Source organism: Canis aureus, chromosome 26 (assembly GCF_053574225.1).
Source record: "Canis aureus isolate CA01 chromosome 26, VMU_Caureus_v.1.0, whole genome shotgun sequence".
NCBI lineage: Eukaryota > Metazoa > Chordata > Mammalia > Carnivora > Canidae > Canis > Canis aureus.
Window position 1 is genome coordinate 21,579,614 of NC_135636.1, and position 19,400 is coordinate 21,599,013.

Consider the following 19,400-nt stretch of genomic DNA (forward strand, 5'->3'; position numbering starts at 1 on the left):
GAGAGGTGCCTGGGTGGCTCAGTGGTTGAGCGTCTCCCTTTGACTCAGGTCATGATCCTGAGGTACTGGGATCGAGACCTGCATCAGGCTACCCGCAGGGAACCTGCTTCTCCCTCTGACTATGTCTCTACTTTTCTCTGTGTCTCTCATGAATAAATTTAAAAATCTTTAAAAAATAAATAAACCTGAGCAAGATCCTTCCCTCTGAGTTTAGCCAGCCAACAGAACTGAGGGAGATAATGAAACAGCTGCTTTAAGTCACTAAGTTGTGGAATGGTTTGTTCTGCAGGAAAAGAATTGGAACAATTAAAGAGGGAATTGAGGGCACCTGTGTGGCTCAGTGGTTGAGCATCTGCCTTAGGCTCAGAGTGATATTGGGGTCCTGGGGTGGAGTCTGGCATCGGGCTCCCTGCAGGGAGCCTGCTTCTCCCTCTGCCTGTGTCTCTCTCTGCCTCTCTTTCTGTGTCTCTCATGAATAAATAAATAAAATCTTAAAAAGAAAAAGAGGGAATTGATCAGGGAACACTAGGTTATATTAATGCAGGTAATCATTAGTTTGTAATGGAGCCACTTCTGGTGGTATGACTTTCTCTAGCTCAGCTTCTCAGGTTCAGGAGTAGGGGAATAAATGGTAGGGCTGGGAAAGATTATTATTTTGTCACAGGGCATGAAGAAACAGCAAACACCCATGGGATGATAAATGGGCATGTAATGTAACTGAGTTTGATTTAAAAAGGAGACAAGGAATCCAGAACATGGAGATGTAGCTCCCGAAGTCTTGTTGTCTAGGGCCAGAGTTGCCCAAAGAATTAAGCTATTAAAAAAAAAAAAAACCCAAAGCTAATGATTAACTACTAGCATTTTCTCCTGCTAACTCTTGGCCACCTCATTTCATTCATATGTTTCTGTCTTCCACTGTAATAACTTAGGGACTGAGTTATTCCAATGACGTTTAATAGGGCAATGGCCATCTTGCTCTTTTGAACATCCTGCCTTATGCTTCAAACAGGTCTTCAATAAAAGTTTGTAGTTCTGGGGAACCTGGGTGGCACAGTCAGTCAAGTGTCTGACTCTTGGTTTTGGCTCAAGTCTGACCTCGAGGTGATGAGATGGAGCCCCACATTGGCCTCTGCACTCAGCATGGAGTCAGCTTGAGATTTTCTATGCCTTTCTTTCTCTGGCCCTCTCACCACACCACACCACACCCTGAGCTCGCTCCTTAAAATAAATAAATGAATCTTAATAAATACAGAAAATCTGTAGTGCTGTAAATTTAGTTTTTATTTTTTATTTTTTTAGATTTTATTTATTTATTAATGAGAAACAGAAAGATAGAGAGGCAGAGACACAGACACAGCAGGCTCCATGCAGGAGCCCGACGTGGGACTCGATTCCAGGTCTGCAGGATCACACCCTGGGTTGAAGGCGGCGCTAAACCGCTGAGCCACCCGGTCTGCCCAAACTTCGTTTTTAAAAAGAAACATCAAATCCTCTTATCTTAACATTTTTCTTGATATGAAGCAGAGTGCTGGAAGCATTTAAAACGACTTGAGGAGCACCTAGCTGGCTCAGTCAGTGGAGCCTGTGACTCTTGATCTCAGGGTCGTGAGTTTGAGCCCCACTTTGGGTGTGGTGTCTACTTAAACAAACAAACGAACAAACAAAAAAACACTGGAAATATGCTTCCTATCATTGTCTTTGTTCTTTTTGATGATTTCTTTTGGTCAGGTCAATCTCTTCATTCTTGGGGTAGCTCTTGACCTTGGTAAGGCTTCCAATGGCAGGTACTTCAGACTCAGATATTAAGTATTGACCATTTAATAATGAAAATGCTTATTCTTCAGGGATGTAGGGTAAGGCAGGATGGTTTTTTGTTTTGTTTTGTTTTGTTTTTCCAATACAAGCTTTTGGCAGGGCCTGTGGTTGGCAACAAAATGATATTTCAGACATTAGAGAAAGGACTTAGGAACTGAGTGTTCCCTAGGCTTATCAAGTGAATGGTTTCTGCTACACAGTCAAGAAAGGATTTATTTTCAGAAAGCAGGTACATGCTATTAAGAGAGTTAATAGGACAAAAGTTTATTCTCCTGACTTATACCACCTGCTATTTTGAGGCTATTCTACTTGGAGGACAAAATGTGAGACGCATTGTCTGGAGTTTCCATAGAAGCAGTCTCAGTGTTTGCTGATAAGTTATAAATGCTACTACAACCACTCCCAAACCATTAAAACAGGCCTGAACCCATCCTGTCTGGTAAGTAGCTGATATTTCACAAAACAAAAGTGAGAAAAGCAAATGCAGATAGAACCCAAGATTTCAACCCATGACTATATCGACTGGGCATAGAATAGGAAACACCGATGTCTACAAAGTTGGTTTTTAACCTCAATATCTAGAAACTCTCAAAAGATTTTGAGCAGAGACAATCAAGTGTGAATACCCTACTATGTCTACCAAAGCCCAAGAATTTAGGGATAGGAAAACTGGCTTTCATTTCCCTAAAAAGGTAAAAGAAAAGGCTATTTACTACATACCTTGAAAAAATGTTTAGATGACTTAGTATCTTGAAAACTGAAGCAGCTATAATCCTATAATCTCATATAAAATGAATATGTAAGATATTTTATGAATTTATCATTAAACTTAAAAGACTTTTTTTTTTAAGATTTTGTTTATTAATTCATGAGAGACACAGAGAGAGGCAGAGACATAGGCACAGAGAGAAGCAAGCTCCCCACAAAGAGCATGATGTGGGACTCTAACCTGGATCCCAGGATCTCCCCAGAGCCAGAGGCAGATACTCAACTGAGTATCCCCGCTGACCCACTCAGGCGGCCTGAAGACATTTTTTTTTTTTTAAGAACACTTCAGGGGTGGTTGGTTTGCTCAGTGGGTAGAGTATGTAATCCTTGGTCACAAGGTTGTGAGTTTAAGCCTCGTGTAGTGCCCTGGAGCAAATTAAAAAAATAAAAATAAAAAAAATAACACCTTAAAGAGGGACCATATATCTTCCACATGTATTTCCTGAATAGCTTTAATCCTTTTGTTATTGAAGAAAGTGGCATTGTGAAGTTAAAATGGGTAGATTTTTATACTAAGCATAATATAGATAACTATTTTTGGAAGGTAAAAATCTTTATTAAGTTAAATAAATTTTAAAAGTTATGAACTAGGATGCCTAGGTGGCTCAGCGATCGAGTGCCTGCCTTTGGCTCAGGGCATGATGCCGGGATCCAGGATCCAGTCCCACATTGAGCTCCCTGCTTGGAACCTGCTTCTGTCTCTGCCTATGTCTCTGCTTCTCTCTGTGTGTGTCTCTCATGAATAAATAAATAAAATCTTTAAAAAAATAAAAATAAATAAAAGTTTTGAACTAAGTGTAGGGATTCCTGAGTAGCTGAGTCGGTTAAGCATTGGACTCTTGGTTTCAGCTTAGGTCTTGATCGCAGGGTCCTGGGATCAAGCCCACTCACCCCCACACTGGGCCTGGGGACAACTTAAAAAAAAAGTTATGGACCAAGTATTCAAATAAACTCTTACCTAATTACCTTTCCATTTATTTGATCAATAGCTTTTTTGATACATCATGTTGCAATTGTTTAAATTCTAAGCTGTGATTAATATTTAATACAAATAGCTATTCTTTGAGCAACTGAGCCTGGTAATGGGAGGACATTATTCCCAGATAATCAAGTCGTATAGAATCTGTAAGTCCAAAAGAAAGATTTGTGTACAGTGAGAATGGGGAAAATTAACAAGGCAGGAAACAACAAATGTTGGAGAGGATGCGGAGAAAAGGGAACCCTCTTACACTGTTGGTGGGAATGTGAACTGGTGCAGCCACTCTGGAAAACTGTGTGGAGGTTCCTCAAAGAACCTGCCCTACGACCCAGCAATTGCACTGTTGGGGATTTACCCCAAAGATTCAGATGCAATGAAACGCCAGGACACCTGCACCCCGATGTTTCTAGCAGCAATGTCCACAATAGCCAAACTGTGGAAGGAGCCTCGGTGTCCATCGAAAGATGAATGGATAAAGAAGATGTGGTTTGTGTATACAATGGAATATTACTCAGCCATTAGAAATGACAAATACCCACCATTTGCTTCAACGTGGATGGAACTGGAAGGTATTATGCTGAGTGAAGTCAATCGAAGAAGGACAAACAGTGTATGTTTTCATTCATTTGGGGAATATAAATAATAGTGAAAGGGAATATAAGGGAAGGGAGAAGAAAAGACTCCTAACTCGGGGAAACGTACTAGGGGTGGTGCAAGGGGAGGAGGGCGGGGGGTGGGGGTGAATGGGTGACGGGCACTGAGGGGGGCACCAATAAAAAAGTTAATTTATTTAAAAAAATAAAAAAAATAAAGATTTGTGTAGGTGAAAATGACATGATATGATAAAATTTAGTTTAACCTAACTTCTCCTTGACTTATGAAATTTGTGGAATTTATCTCTGTATTTGTGATTTCTGCACCCAGCTTTTATTTTCTTTTTTATTTTTAAGATTTTATTTATTTATTCATGAGAGACACAAAGACAGAGAAGCTCCATGCAGGAGCCCCGATGCGGGACTCATCCCAGGACTCCAGGATCACGCCCTGGGCCGAAGGCAGACGCCCAACCGCTGAGCCACCCAGGCGTCCCTATTTCTAATTTTTTTAAAAGATTTTATTTGAGAGACAGTAAGAGAGAGCACAAGCAGGGAGGAGGGGCAGAAGGAAGAAGCAGACCCCGAGGAGTAGGGAGCCCAATGCAGCATTTCATCCCAGGACCCTGAGACCTTACCAGAGCGGAAGGCAGACACTTAACCAACTGAGCTTCCTAGGCTCCCCTGCATTCAGCTTTTACCAATTTTTTAGAGAGATCACCAAACCCACATTTTCACAACATCGCTGGTGGGTTGTAAATATTACTGTCACTGCTTGCTAGCTGTGGAAATTGTGTAAGAAATTCTCAGGGATTTATCAAAGTTCTTTGCAAATGTGGTGCGAGAAAAAGTAAATGAAATTGGAACCAAAGATGTTGAATATAGTGTTGGTGTTTGTTATTTACCTTCTATGCAAATAGTTTCCCGCTTTTGGTTTGCTTTCCTGAGTCATTATGAAAAGCAACCACACACGGGTAGGGGGTGGATTATCAGCTGGCCTCTGCCGGTGGGGGGGGGGTGGAGGCCGGCGGTGCGGCAATGAAAGAATTCACCCAAAACAGAGCAAAGGAGATAAGATAGAGGTTTATTGAATACACTGCAAGAGGCTTGGGGGGGGGGGGGGCGTGGGGGAGTGTGTGTGGGGTGTCTGGACAGCAAAGGAGAGATCTGCTAGGAGGCAGTGGTGAGGATGTTTTGAGGTGGGTCGCCTTATGGGCCTGTTACATTCAGTCCGTGGGTCACTGTGGGCCCTTCTATCTCACCTAGGTCTCCGTTGCTCAGGCTTGTTGCCTAAAATTGCCCCTCTATAGGGGAAGCAATTTATTTAAGAGACAACCCTATGATTTTAGGTGTCCATGTCATTTTTTGATGACTCCTATTGGCACCACCTCGAAGTCTAGTTGGTGTTTCACCATCTAGAGCTCCTGAAAATACATGATCTAATCCAAGAACAAGAGATGAATCACAGACACTGAAAGCCTACAAAATGACATATTCCTTGGGTTTTAGTCCACCCTGGCTAGACTGCGGTGAGCCTTGCTATTCAAAGCCTTACAACTCAAAGAGCACTTGCTTACTCAAAAAGATTGGTAGCATCAGCATCCACCTTCCCCCTTAGTTTGTTCGAAATTCAGAATTTCAGGCCCCAGAGCTACTGTATCAGAATCTGCACTTTATCAAGATCCTTGGCGATTCAATTCGCATTTGAGAGTCCCTGATCTAGGTTCTAGATTCTAGGGTACCCCATTATTGTATTTAATTTCCACGAATTATCCAAAAGACCCAGGACACCTCTCTCCCTCTTCCTTCTACCCATTTCTCTTCTGTTCTCTTTCTCTTCCTTCTGGTTCTTAGTCTCTCTCTCTCTCTCTCTCTTTTCCTCCCAGTTTTCTTCCTCTACTTTTTCTCCTCTCTCTCATCTATAGAACATATGCAAGGAAAACAGAGACTTCCAACTCATACATTTTTATGTATATTTGCAAAGCCAAATGACTCCGCCCACACAGAGCATAAATCTGTAAAGTAGCTGAAAGTGGGGCACAGAAAGTTGGTGGTGATCCTTTTCTCTGCTGAGTTGGAGCAGAGCCAGGAGGGGAGATACAGGTGGATGTGGGAAGGTGTGGATGGCCTCCCTCCTCTGCTAGCCTGAGGTCAGTCACTGAGTTCTCATAACTTGCTACATTTACTGAACAGGAGGCAAAGCATCAGGACTCTGCCCTTACTTTCTTTCGTTACTATTTTATTTTGAAATAATTTCAAACTTAAAGAAAATTGCAAAAATAATGCAATGAACTTCTATATATCCTTTATCCAGATTCCCTTTTTTTTAAAGGTAAGCTCTACACCCCCTCCTGAACATGGGGCTTGAATTTACAATCCCAAGATTAAGAGTCATATACTCTACCAACTGAGCCAGCCAGGTGCCCCCAGATTCACCCTTTTTACCATTTTACAACATTTGCTATGCTTTCTCTCTTTCTCTTTGTACATGCACACACAACACACATGTATTATTACCTCAGTAGGCTGTATCTATTCTCCCTTACGCCCACCTCCCCCCTCCTCTTCTTTTTACTGTTGGGTTGGTGAGGATCATATCATATTTTCTCAAACTTGTGATTTGAGTTTTATAATTTTTTTGGAGATTATTTATATTGATTGCCTAACAAGATAAAAGAAATTCAAAGTTTGTGATATTAAAAAGCTTGCCGGGGATCCCTGGGTGGCACAGCGGTTTGGCGCCTGCCTTTGGCTCAGGGCGCAATCCTGGAGACCCGGGATCGAATCCCACGTCGGGCTCCCGGTGCATGGAGCCTGCTTCTCCCTCTGCCTGTGTCTCTGCCTCTCTCTCTCTCTCTGTGCCTATCATAAATAAATAAAAATTTAAAAAAAATAAAAAGCTTGCCTTATTCATGAATTCCACTCTTAAGAGTTCATTAGGGTTTTTCTTCTATCCCTGCTTAAATACTCCATCATCCTTGAGAACATATAGCCACATTTAAGCTATCTTTCCAATCATTTTTTATATGTAATTTTGTTTTACATGTCTGTGGGGAGAACTGACATGGGCAACCACCTTTTGGGTTTAAGTACATGTGGGGTTTTTCTTCCAGCTGTATTGAGATAACTGACATATAACCTTTTGTATATGTAAGGTGTACAACTTGTTGATTTGATACACATCTATATTGCAAAATGATTGTCACCAGTCACCATGGCATTAGCTATAACACCACCATCCCATCACATAATTACCATTTCTTTTTTTTTTAAGATTTATTTATTTATTCATGAGAGATACAGAAGCAGAGACATAGGCAGAAGGAGAAGCAGGCTGCCTGTGGGGAGCCTGATTCAGTACTTGATCCCAGGACCCCAGGATCAAGACCTGAGCTGAAGGCAGATGCTCAATCACTGAGTCACCCAGGTGTCCCAACATAATTGTCATTTCTATGGTAGGATCTACTCTCTTAGCCACTTTCAAATACACAATACAGTACTGTTAGTTTGATTCACCCTGCTGCACATTAGGTCCCCATGTACATTCGATCTTATAACTGGAAGTTTATTCCCTTTGACTAATACCTCCCCATTTCCCACATCCCCTAGCCCCTGGTAACCACCATTCTATTCTGTTTCTCTACTCCTAATACTTTAGCATACATTTCCTAAAAACAGGAATATTATCTTATGAAATCACAGAAATTTAACATTGGTAGAATACTATTACCTAATCTACAGTCCATATTCCAGTTTTATTAATTGTCCCCAACCCCAAATGTCCTGTATAGGAATTTTTTTCTGGAGCAGGATCCAGCCCAGGAGCACATGTTACATTTGATAGTTGTATCTCTACAATTTCCTTTAGTTTGGAACATTTCCTCAGCTTTTCTTGGTCTGCCAAAGACAAAGAAAGATGAAATGACATTCTGGAACAGTATAAACCAATAATGACTTTTTCATCATAAGATTCAGATTATACATTTTAGGCTTGAATACTCCACAGGTTATTATGCTTTTCTGTCTGTGTTTTTTTTTTTTTTTTCTAAACTACAATTAGTGAATTTTAGCAAGCTCATACAAGAAATGTTTTAACAGGATGGAGACCAAGGACTTGGTATAAAAATTTAAGATTCTCCATCCCAATACTCCTTCCCCTGTAGGCTAAAATATTTTCCATACCTTGGGTGGAAAAGCTAAAATGTTCTATGCAGTAGTGGAAATAGTCTGCCTGTTAGGTATCATCATAGACTTGGGAAATGCAAAAAATGCATGGGACCAAACTCTCAACAGACATGATTCAGCAGGGCCATGGCCCAGCACTGGCCTCTTAGGAGGTGTCTTGGGGAAGGGAATGTGAAGATTGATCAGAAACAGTAGGTATTAATTAATATTCTTTGGGCTGCTAATAACAGAAAACGGATTCTCCTTACCTTGTAAGAAAGGGAATATATAGAAATATACTAATTGGAATATACTAGAGCCTCCCTTCTCAGAAGTGTGATCCCTTGACCAATCGCATGAGCATCACCTGGCAGCTTGTCAGAACTGTGGAATCTCGGGGCACCTGGCTGGCTCAATCAGTGAAGCATGCAACTCTTAATCTCAGTGTTGTGAGCTCAAGCCCCACATTGAGTGTGGAGCCTACTTTTAAAAACATTTTTAAAAAAAGAACTACAGGGACGCCTGGGTGGCTCAGTGGTTGAGCGTCTGCCTTTGGCTCAGGGCGTGATCATGGAGTTCAGGGATCGAGTCCCACATCGGGCTTCCTGCATGGAGCCTGTTTCTCCCCCCTCTGCCTGTGTCTCTGCCTCTCTCTCTCTGTCTCTCATGAATAAATAAATAAAATCTTTAAAAAAAAATAAAGAAAGAAAGAACTACAGATTCTCAAGCCCTACCTTGGGACCATAAAACGGTAGTCTGCAATTTAACAAGATATCCAGGTGATTTACCTGCGTGTTAAAGTGAGAGGCACTGCCATGGGGTAGGGCTAGAGACTCAAGGAGCTGGCAATAGCTGCAAACAAAGCCTCAAGATGCAAGAACCAGGGCAACTCTGGAGCTGTAGGAGCACATGACTCTTCCTGTTAGAGTTAAGAAGACATAGCACAAAGTCACAGAGATGAAAAGTACAGCATAGTCAATAATACTGTAATAATGTTGTACAGTGACAGTGACTACACTTATGGTGAGCAGTAACATATAGAACTGTCAGATCAATATATTGTACACCTGTAACTAATATAATGCTGTATGTCAACTATACTTCAATAATTTTTTTTAATTAAAAAAAAAAAAAGATGCAGCACAAGTGCTCCCCCACTCTGGTCTCTGAGTTCAAAATTCCCAGTTCCCAGTGAAGTAGTTTCTGTTGGTGCCCCAACCATGGCCTCTGCCTGCCCCAATGATCACCTGTGCACCATTCCCCTATATAATTACACCCTTCCATACCTTCTCTTTGTCCAGAGTTGTTCTCTGACCACTGTCTCAAGCAAGGTAAGCCAGCAGATATACAAAGTTCATGCCCCCAGAAGTAGTCCTTGTAAAATAAGAGATGAACTTGGTGGGTACATGCCTCAGCCTCCTCACACCTCAGCAGGACAGTGTGGGGTTCTACATGGCCTCTTGCGCATCTCAGGAGGATTGAGCCCCAGCTGCACACACTGGTCACTCCTTATGTAACATGCTGGAGTCATGTACTGGCTCACAAGAGCCAACTGTTAAATTTTCAGAAATTGTGCTAGGTCAGAGTCATTATTAAAATAAATTATATTGGGACGCCTGGGTAGCTCAGCAGTTATCATCTGCCTTTGGCTCAGGTTGTGATCCCACAGTACCAGGATTGAATCCCACATCGGGCTCCCTGCATGGAGCCTGCTTCTCTCTCTGCCTCTGTCTCTGCCTCTCTCATGAGTAAACAAATAAAATCTTTAAAAAAATAAAAATAAAATAAATTATATTAGACACAAAGGTAAGGGACTCCTGGGTACCTCAGTTGGTTAAGCCTTTGGTTCAGGTCATGATCTCAGGGTCCTGGGATGGAGCCCTGCCTTGGCTCCTGGCTCAGCAAGGAGTCTGCTTTTCCCTCTCCCTCTGCCCCTCCCCTCATTTGTGTTCTCTGTCTCTCTCTCAAGTGAATAAATAAAATCTTAAAAATAAAAATAATTTAAAAAAAATTTTTAAGTAGTACTATTCAAACTCACTTCCTAATTGCTCTTGAGGCTACTTACACTTGTTGTATTTGTATGGTGGAAAGGCTGTATAATGGTGTGCAATTGTGCATTTCATCCCAGTTCAGCATTCAGTGATATATGTTAGTAGTTGAAAAATGGCCATGGTGGGAATATTGATTCCATGGAAATTGGCAAATGCTGCAAATTAGATTTTTTTTTCCTGGAGAGCCAGTTATTAAACATTTACCATCATACCATGGATTCAACACATTCTTTATTGGCTCTTTTCTGTTCCTTGTCTCCTTCCTCACTCCTTCCTAATACTTTCTGAAGTCACCAGGCAAATAAATTACTTGCATACATATCTTAGTCTTAGATATTAGAGTTTCCTTTTGGAGAAATGCAAACTAAAACGACAGGAGAGAAAAATCTGATTTTTCCAAGCTGATACTGCTGCTCACTTCTAGACCCATTAGCTATAGTGAGGGAGTTTGAGCCTCTTAGGAGCCTCTTAGCGTAAAGCTGCTGCCAAGTATCTACCCTTATAGACTGCAGTTTCCAAGCAATGAAGAATTTTCTTTTTATTTATTTATTTATTTATGATAGTCACAGAGAGAGAGAGAGAGAGAGGCAGAGACATAGGCAGAGGGAGAAGCAGGCTCCAGGCACCGGGAGCCCAACGTGGGATTCGATCCCGGGTCTCCAGGATCGCGCCCTGGGCCAAAGGCAGGCGCCAAACCGCTGCGCCACCCAGGGATCCCCAAGCAACGAAGAATTGCTGTGAGCCCTGTAGTTGCTGCAAGGGAGGCCTGATGGAACTCTCAGCCTGGTGAGAATTTATTTCTAAGGAGACATTTGGGGGAAAAGAAACAGATGTGGAATTCATTAAAGAAAGGAATTGAATCTCTTACTCAGAAGGGTTCGTAAGTGTCATGCATGTGAAATTTGTGAGTTTTGGCATAGGTCAGTAGTTAGCAGACTTTTAGAAATTTTAATCCAAAAACTCGATTTTTTAAAAATTCTGGATCTAGACATAGGATTGCCAACTTTTAAGATTGCCAAATAGAACAGATAAAACATACAAAATATATATAAAAACATATAAAATATATATAAACATGTTTTAAAAGTGCCGTTTACTAGTCTTGTGTACTTGATCTCTCTATGCCTTAGTTTCCACAGTACTAAATGGTAGTTACAATCTACCATTGGTATAAGACAGAAAAAAAAATTCTAAAACAAAACAGACTACTGTCATTTCAATTTTCATGGTTATTTTAATCTTTAAAAAGTAGAAAAAATAGTATTTATTATGGGGTATCTTTTATGTGATAAATTTGGCTTCATGGAGAATTTATGACATTTCATTGTATTTCTCATTTCTCTTCTGGCTTGTGAACATATCTCTAAGGAATCATTACTCGTCCACGTTGACTTTGGGGAAATCACTCTTCTGGGCAGAGTTCTAATGTTTCATAGTATACAAAGAGGCAGTCTCTGAGGTAAGCAAAAATAAAGAAGAAAATGAATGTTTTCATGGCAGGGATGCAATGGAGATCACACTGTCCATCTTTCAGAGACTGTTCTTTCTGCTTCCCTCTGTACATCTCTTCTGCTTGTTTCTTCCTCTTCCTACTGCCTTCCCCTGTTGACTCATCTTAGACTTGCCCTGATTATTTACAACCTCCTGGCCTAAATATATAGCACTCCCCAAGGACTTCCTTCTCAGTGGCTGTTATGGGATGAACTGTGTCCCAAAAAAGATAGTTCGAGTCCAACTCCCATATCCGTGAATGTGACCTTACTTGGAAATAAGGGTCTTTGCAGATATAATCAAGTTAGAATGAGATCATGAAGTTGGCATGAATCCAATATGACCGGAATCCTCAGAAAAAAGGGAAAAAGGAACACCGAAACAGACACACCCAGAGGGAGAATGCTATGTGAGGATGGAGGCAGAGACTGGAGTGATCCATCTACAAGTCAAGGAATGTTGGGGATTGCTGGCAACACCAGAAGTGAAGAGAAAATCATGGGACAGATTCTCCCAGTGTCTTCAGAGACAGTATGATTCTGCTGGCACCTTGATTTTGCTCTTCCAGCTTTTAGAACTGTAACAGAATAAATTTCTGACTTTGTAGTGCTTTGTTACAGGAGTCCAAGGAAACGATTACAATATCCCAGCTAAAGTTGCTGAGAGAAGCTGCTGGGGTGTCTAACCCTGGTCCAGCTTTGTTTGCTTCCCAGCCTGAGGATCTATGAGTTACGTCTAATAGAGGGAAGCTGGCAGTTTAGGACCTACTGCAGAAAAGCCAGTGATTTGAAGACACAGACAGGTAAGCAGGACTCTTACCTTGAATCTTTATTGGCTTGCAACTTGGCTTTCAAAAGGGGGACAATGAACCTCAAGTTTCCCATTTCTGCAGCCATAATGAGAAGCTCTCAATATTTTATCATGGAAGAAAGGAAAGCTTTCCAGGGTTGGATGTCAATCACTAAAATAGTATTGACAAATACTGTCTTATTTTGATAAAATATCTTAATTTCTCCATGCCAGGCATTCTTGCAAGATGATTCCATGAGAGAAGAAACATGGTCTGATTAATGAACTTGCTATTTATTCCAAGGCACAAGGATGCCAAACAAAATGGGCTATTCATAAAATATATTAATCTGGGCCCTTTATGGCAGCAACAAGCAGGATAGAGATTCAAAAAGGAAAAAAAAAAAGCCCACATCAACACCCAAAGATATTGTATGCGGTGTATTGTTTCTCTAATCAGATTGAAATAGCTGAAATAGGAAAAATCTTTTTCTGGGGCTTTTTTCCCATTCTTGAGATTCCTTCACATTACACTGGGAAAATAGACCTCATGACATGCAGAGCCAAGTGATGAATCATTCCCTCCAAATAAATAAATAAAACCCGAATTTGAGCCAAACCAGTAAATCCATTATCTTTCAATCTAGGAGTGTGGTGTGCTGGTAAATATCCAACAACCAACTCTCCAGTGGGAAAGGCTCTGATTTGCAGTGCTTGCTGGTTTCTGACTCCCACCATGGCTTATATCAAGTCACCAACCTAAAGACAATGAACTTGAAGTTGGGAAGAGGTGTGCACAACCCACTCACGAGCTAGCTACTGACCACTAATATCTAGGAGTTTATTTATTTATTTATATTATTTTATTATTTTATTATTATTTTATTTTATTATTTATTTTATATTATTATTTTTTAATAGTTATGCTTGACATCTGTAGAGAACTTAAAAAAAAGATGTTTTCTTTATACCAGGTGTTTCACATAAGAACATCTTCACAATTGACATTCTGTTTTAATCTTTACACCTGATGAGGTCCATAAAATTGAGAGCCTTAAAGAATAAGGAGTTTGTATAAGGTCAGGTAGTGGAGCTGAACTCAGCAAGTTATTTCAACTCAACGGCCTTTGTTTCCTTTGCTGCAAAGTGGGTTCATAGAGTATCTCAAAGATGGTTGGGAGGACTTGATAAAATAATGCATGTAAAATTCTTAGCACATTGCCTGGTCTGCAGTTCTTCCCTGTTTCGTATGCAATAAATATTCATTGTGGATCTTTCAAAAGTACCAATTGGCAAAAAAGAAGAAAATTTAAAATACTAACCGCTAACAATGTTGGTGCAGAATTCTGGTTCTGGCTTAATTTGACTTAGGAAGGGCAGGCTGAGCATATGAAATGCTTTTTCAGTGATGAAGCACTTGAGCAATTGTTGAGTGCAATTCTGTTTGGATCATGATGGGATGGGAGCTTAGGTTGCATACCGATGTATGCAAATTACTTTTTAAAATAAATTAGGGCAGGAATAATAATGTCATTGTCACTTGAGTGTGCTATCTCTCTGGAGTGGGAATCCTAAGAAAGGAGATGCAGCCAAGTCCCAGGGTCAGGACCCCAGGGGCACACTTGGTGGCTGTAAACTATAAGCCCCTTGAATGTTGCAAGAGAGATGGGGAGAGAACAGAGTCAGACAAATTCATAGTTAGGGAAAGATGATGTGTTTCTTCCAAAGCCCAGTGATTGGTAAGCGTTCCCTACACTGTACGCTATACTGCAAAGGACAGCAGGGCCTCTCCTCTGAGGAGTACAGCAGGGTTGTGTGTGCATCATACTTACCATGAACAGAGGAGGAGGAGCTGTGGTTTGCTTGCCAAGCATATGCTATTTTTGGTAGATGGCATTTCTCCACCTTATTTGAATGAGGATTTTCGGTAGAAACAAGAAGTGATACTTTTGTTTCCCAAATTTTACATTTTCTTGTTTTATTTTTGTTTCCTTTGTTACCATAATTCAGTATTTAGAATTGTAGGGCACCTGGGTGGCTCAGTCGGTTAAACATCCAACTCTTGATTTCCACTCAGGTCATGATCTCAAGAGTCTTGAGATCGAGTCCTGCATTGGGCTCCATGCTCAGTGTGGAGTTTGCTTGGAATTTCTCTCTCCTTCTCCCTCTACTCCCTTATCCCTCCCCTCCCCCCACCAGCTGCTCATGTGCTTACTCTCTCTCTCTCTCAAATAAATAAATAAAATCTTAAAAGAAAAAAAAAGATGGGCTTGTAATTTATTGTAGTTTAGAGTGCTTGTATATGAGAAATCTTTCCTTTTGTTCTCAGGCACAATAAAAAATTAACACATTCACATCGAATATTTGAAAAACTGAAAAAAATGCAAAAAAGCAACAATATCACATAGCCCCACTACCTTTTTGTGCATTTCTTCAGCCTTTTAAAAAGTATTATAGTTCCCTGTACATCCCATCTCCTTGAGCACTAGGTATATAATCACCAGCTTCACACAGCAAAAGTGCAGCTCTTTCTGCCCATAGGCCCAGTCCTTGTGCTATAATAAAAGCACTTTTTTGCACCAAAAAAAGATATAGCAATATCTATTGCTATAAATATACGCATATATCAATATACACTTTTTAAAAAATGGGATCATATCATACACTCTACCACTTGCTTTTTTTTTAACTTAAAAATAGACTGAAAATCTTTCCAAATGGGTACATAAGGAGTTATCACATTCATTCCGTGACTGTGTATTTCATGTATAAATAAATGAGAATTACTACTTATCCATTGCCACACTTCCCATTGAGGGGTATTTACATTGCTTTACTTTTTGCTTTTGTTTTTTGTTTCTAGTTTTTTGTGTGTGTGGGGGTGGGGAGTATTTTAGACAATTTCAACTATGCTACATGAATGTTCTTGGTATATCTTTACGTACCTATATTAGTATTTCTGTAAATATACATTTCTAGAACTACATTTTTTGGGTTTAAAGCTATGCACACTTAAGTTTTTCATAGTTGTGATCCAAACATTCTCAAAAAAAGTGTTATCGATTAATTCAATAAAGACTAATGTGCCAGAGCACCCATTTCCCCCCTTCCTTCCAATAATGGGTGCTACAAACCCTTAACACAGAAACAGATTAAGTTTCTACGATTTCCTTCTAAAAAAGGATTCTTGAAGGGGCACCTGGGTGGCTCAGTGGTTAAGTGTCTGCCTTCAGCTCTGGCATAATCCAAGGGTCCTGGGATTGAGTCCCACATTGGGCTCCCACATGGAGCCTGCTTCTCCCTCTGCCTATGTCTCTCTGCTGCTCTCTGTGTCTCACATGAATAAATAAATAAATAAATAAATAAATAAATAAATAAATAAAATCTAAAAAAAAAAAAAAAAAGGAGGATTCTAGGAAACTCAGGTGGTTGAAGACCAGAGAACTAGAGACAGGATGCAACTGATTGCTCCAACGGTTGCTAGGAAAGGTCTTTGGACCACCCTATCCTGGGATCCAGGAGGAAGAGACTCGTGCTTGCCTTCAAACTTCAAAGACCAAAGCACTGCACACAGTGTAAGCCTGTGGTGGCAATAGGGTGGCATAGTAAGGCGGTAGATCCCTTCATTTTGGCTCGAGGCATCTCTTGTACTGGAAACAGGATGGAGAATAGTTTAGCGCTCAACCCTGTGGCAATTTAAATAGTCCGTGAGATTCAAGATTTGTGATTCTAAAATCCTTTTAAACTCTACTAAAGATTAGATGATCCTTTAAGTGGCTGAGTCTAATTACAAGATAAGGTGGGTTTTATTTATTTATTTATTTTTTAAATATGGATTTTTTTTTAGTTTTTTATTTATTTATGATAGTCACAGAGAGAGAGAGAGGCAGAGACACCACAGGCAGAGAGAGAAGCAGGCTCCATGCACCAGGAGCCTGATGTGGGATTCGATCCCGGGTCTCCAGGATCGTGCCCTGGGCCAAAGGCAGGCGCCAAACCGCTGCGCCACCCAGGGATCCATAAGGTGGGTTTTAAAAGTCAATCCTTTATTTCCTCAGGCAAAAGAATTCATCAAGGCCATCCATAGGCATTATTTTAGGCACTGAGACTTCAAAATAGAAATAAGATAAGGTTCCTGACTTCAAGGAGTTTACAGTCTTATGCGGAAGGGCAGAGGAAATTGAAAACCAGAAACCAACACCTTCCATAAAGTTCAATCCAGATGTGAGGGACATTTGCTTATGCAAATTTATCCACATCAATTTTCGTCACACTCACAAAGGAATAACTAAGAAGAAAGGAGGGTGTTTATAAGAAAATGCTTCCAGGATGAGTTGCAGATCACTTGATTGCTCCCTGGAGCTAATTTTACATTGGTTCAAGTGGGTGGGTTGGTGGGTGGCCAGTGAAGAAGGGTCTTCTAAGAGATCTTTTCAAACTTTGTGTTCATATGAATCCCCAGAGTTCCTGTTAAAATGCAGGTTTTGAATCAGCAGGTCTATGGTAAGGCCTGAGATTCAGCATTTCTTAACAAGTGCTCAGGGAAGGTCAGTGCTGCTGGTTCAAGAACCACACCTTGAATGCCAAAGAGATTAAGGAGGCCCTGAATCCTTTAGATTGACTGGGAAGGAAAAGAGGTGGCTTCGGTCAGAAATAAATCTCGAGGTAGGTAGGAGCTAGCTAAAGAATAATTATCTAATGCTAGAGAGCCATTGGGATACTAAAAAGAGGAGGGATAAATTGGGTAAAGTGGTGAAATCTAATTCAGAGAAGCAGGTTATGGAGAGTAAATCTCTTACCTACTCTCTTCTTCTTAGTCATTTTCTTCTAAGAATTCTTCTTCCTCTCCTTGTCCTCTTTCCCCCTTTTTCCTTCCTCCTCCTCCTTACCATCATCATCATCATCATCATCTTGCATTTAGGTCATATAACTGGAGAATTGCTTGAAGCAAGCAAGGGGAAAGACTTCTAAAACCATAGACTCATAATAATAAAAATTATTTCACAAACTTGGCCTATAGAACACAGACAACATATGCCAACATTTAAATAGAGGTGAATAGGTAGCCTGGAGGGAATCTTGGTTTGGCTGAGTTTGGCACACAGTGACATCAGTACTATTTTGAGGATAAAAAGAGGTTTTTGATCATTACAGGATTCTTAAGTCTCTGAATATCTTAAAATTTCCCAGATGAGTTTTATCTACAAAACAACTTTGGGCTGTTTGCCTTACACAGTGGGTGCCTGCTTTGGCCATAATTCTATGATTTGAATCATGAATTGATGAGTTGGCAGTGGCTTCTCTGGACTGTGATCTGATACCTAGGGAAATAACCACTGATTTTAATGATAAGTTTTCTCAGGCTCTGAGGCCATTTTCCTACAGAGCTTTTCTGTAATAAACTCCCTATTTGGAATTTGTCTCCCTAGACTCAGTAAAATAAACATCTCTAAACCAAATAGTTGAATTTATCAGTGCTCATTTCTGATGTTAGCTGGGCAATAAAATCATATGGGAGACAATTCTCATTTCTGATGGACTTTGGCTGACTATATACACTAGAATTTAGTTTTCTAACCATGAATCATAGATATGATGTCTGTATTAAGTAATGGAAGGCTACTTTTTCAGATTTTTAAAATCCCAGCCTAGTAGTTAGTTATATTTGGGGGGGGGGGGAAGCCCCAAATTCTAACTGCCATCACTTTCATGGGTCCTTGGTGTTTTCCTCCTTTCCTTTAGGAAAATATTTTGATTATTTTAATTTTTGATGGTTTAGCTTTCTATGTATAGTATTAATTTATTGCATGGTAAGGTGGCTGAATCCCAAGTGGTTTGGATGATTTTCACCCTCTCTCCATGCCCCTTGGGTTGGGAATTACAATTAATTTTTTAGGAGGAATATGCAATAAGGAACATAGCTATAGCATACACTTATTTTCATGAAAAGAAGACAAGGGGGATGCCTGAGTGGCTCAGTGGTTAAGTGTCTACCTTCAGCTCAGCACATGATCCTGGAGTCCCTTGATCGAGTCCCATATCGGGCTCCCTGCATGGAGCCTGCTTCTTCTCCCTCTGCCTATGCCTCTGCTCGCCTCTCTCTCTGTGTCTCTCATGAATAAATAAATAAAATCTAAAAACAAAACAAAACCAAAAAAGAAAGAAAAAAAAAAAAAAGAAGACAAGGTTCTCTTTAGCCTAGCTGGACTAGGATAATTAGTTTGTTCTGTTGCCTTCGAATCCAAACTCAGAGGCCTATCTGGTGCAGAAAGGACATGTGAAATGTATGATTAGGACAATGGATGAGTAACAGGGAGTGGTGGGGTCTGTGTTGGGTTAGGGTGTGCATTCAAAATTAAACTTAAAACAACAACCACACCGTGTGAACCATATGTCCATTTCTCTGGGTCAGAATGTCATCTAACACAATGTCAGTGTTGACAATCAGAGCAGCATTCCTGTAAGACCAAGTGAGATAAGCGCAAGGGGAGGCCATACCATGGAACCCATAGCAGCTGAATCCCTGCTTCTCCAATTGGTATTCACAGCATTGCTTAATATTTAATGTTGACATATAGAAATGACTAACTTACTTAATACTTTCTCCTGAAATTTCCAGTGATTTCTGTTAGCATATTTGTATCTGCTCTGTGCCAAACACTGTGCTGGGATGTGAAGATCAATAAAACATAATCCTTGCCCTTGAGAGCCTGATTATAGGAAGACAAAGTAAGATATAATAGATAAAAG

At 40.4% G+C, this 19,400-nt stretch overlaps 1 long non-coding RNA gene across 1 annotated transcript; it reads right to left on the minus strand.

Moving 5' to 3' along the window:
• Positions 1-7,809: 7,809 nt before the first annotated feature.
• Positions 7,810-9,844, minus strand: LOC144298805 (uncharacterized). The gene is made up of 3 exons (XR_013365693.1): positions 9,606-9,844; positions 9,108-9,238; positions 7,810-8,052 (listed from the first exon to the last, which is right to left on the minus strand). It is a non-coding gene; the product is annotated as an uncharacterized LOC144298805 (long non-coding RNA).
• Between the last annotated feature and the right edge of the window lie 9,556 nt (positions 9,845-19,400).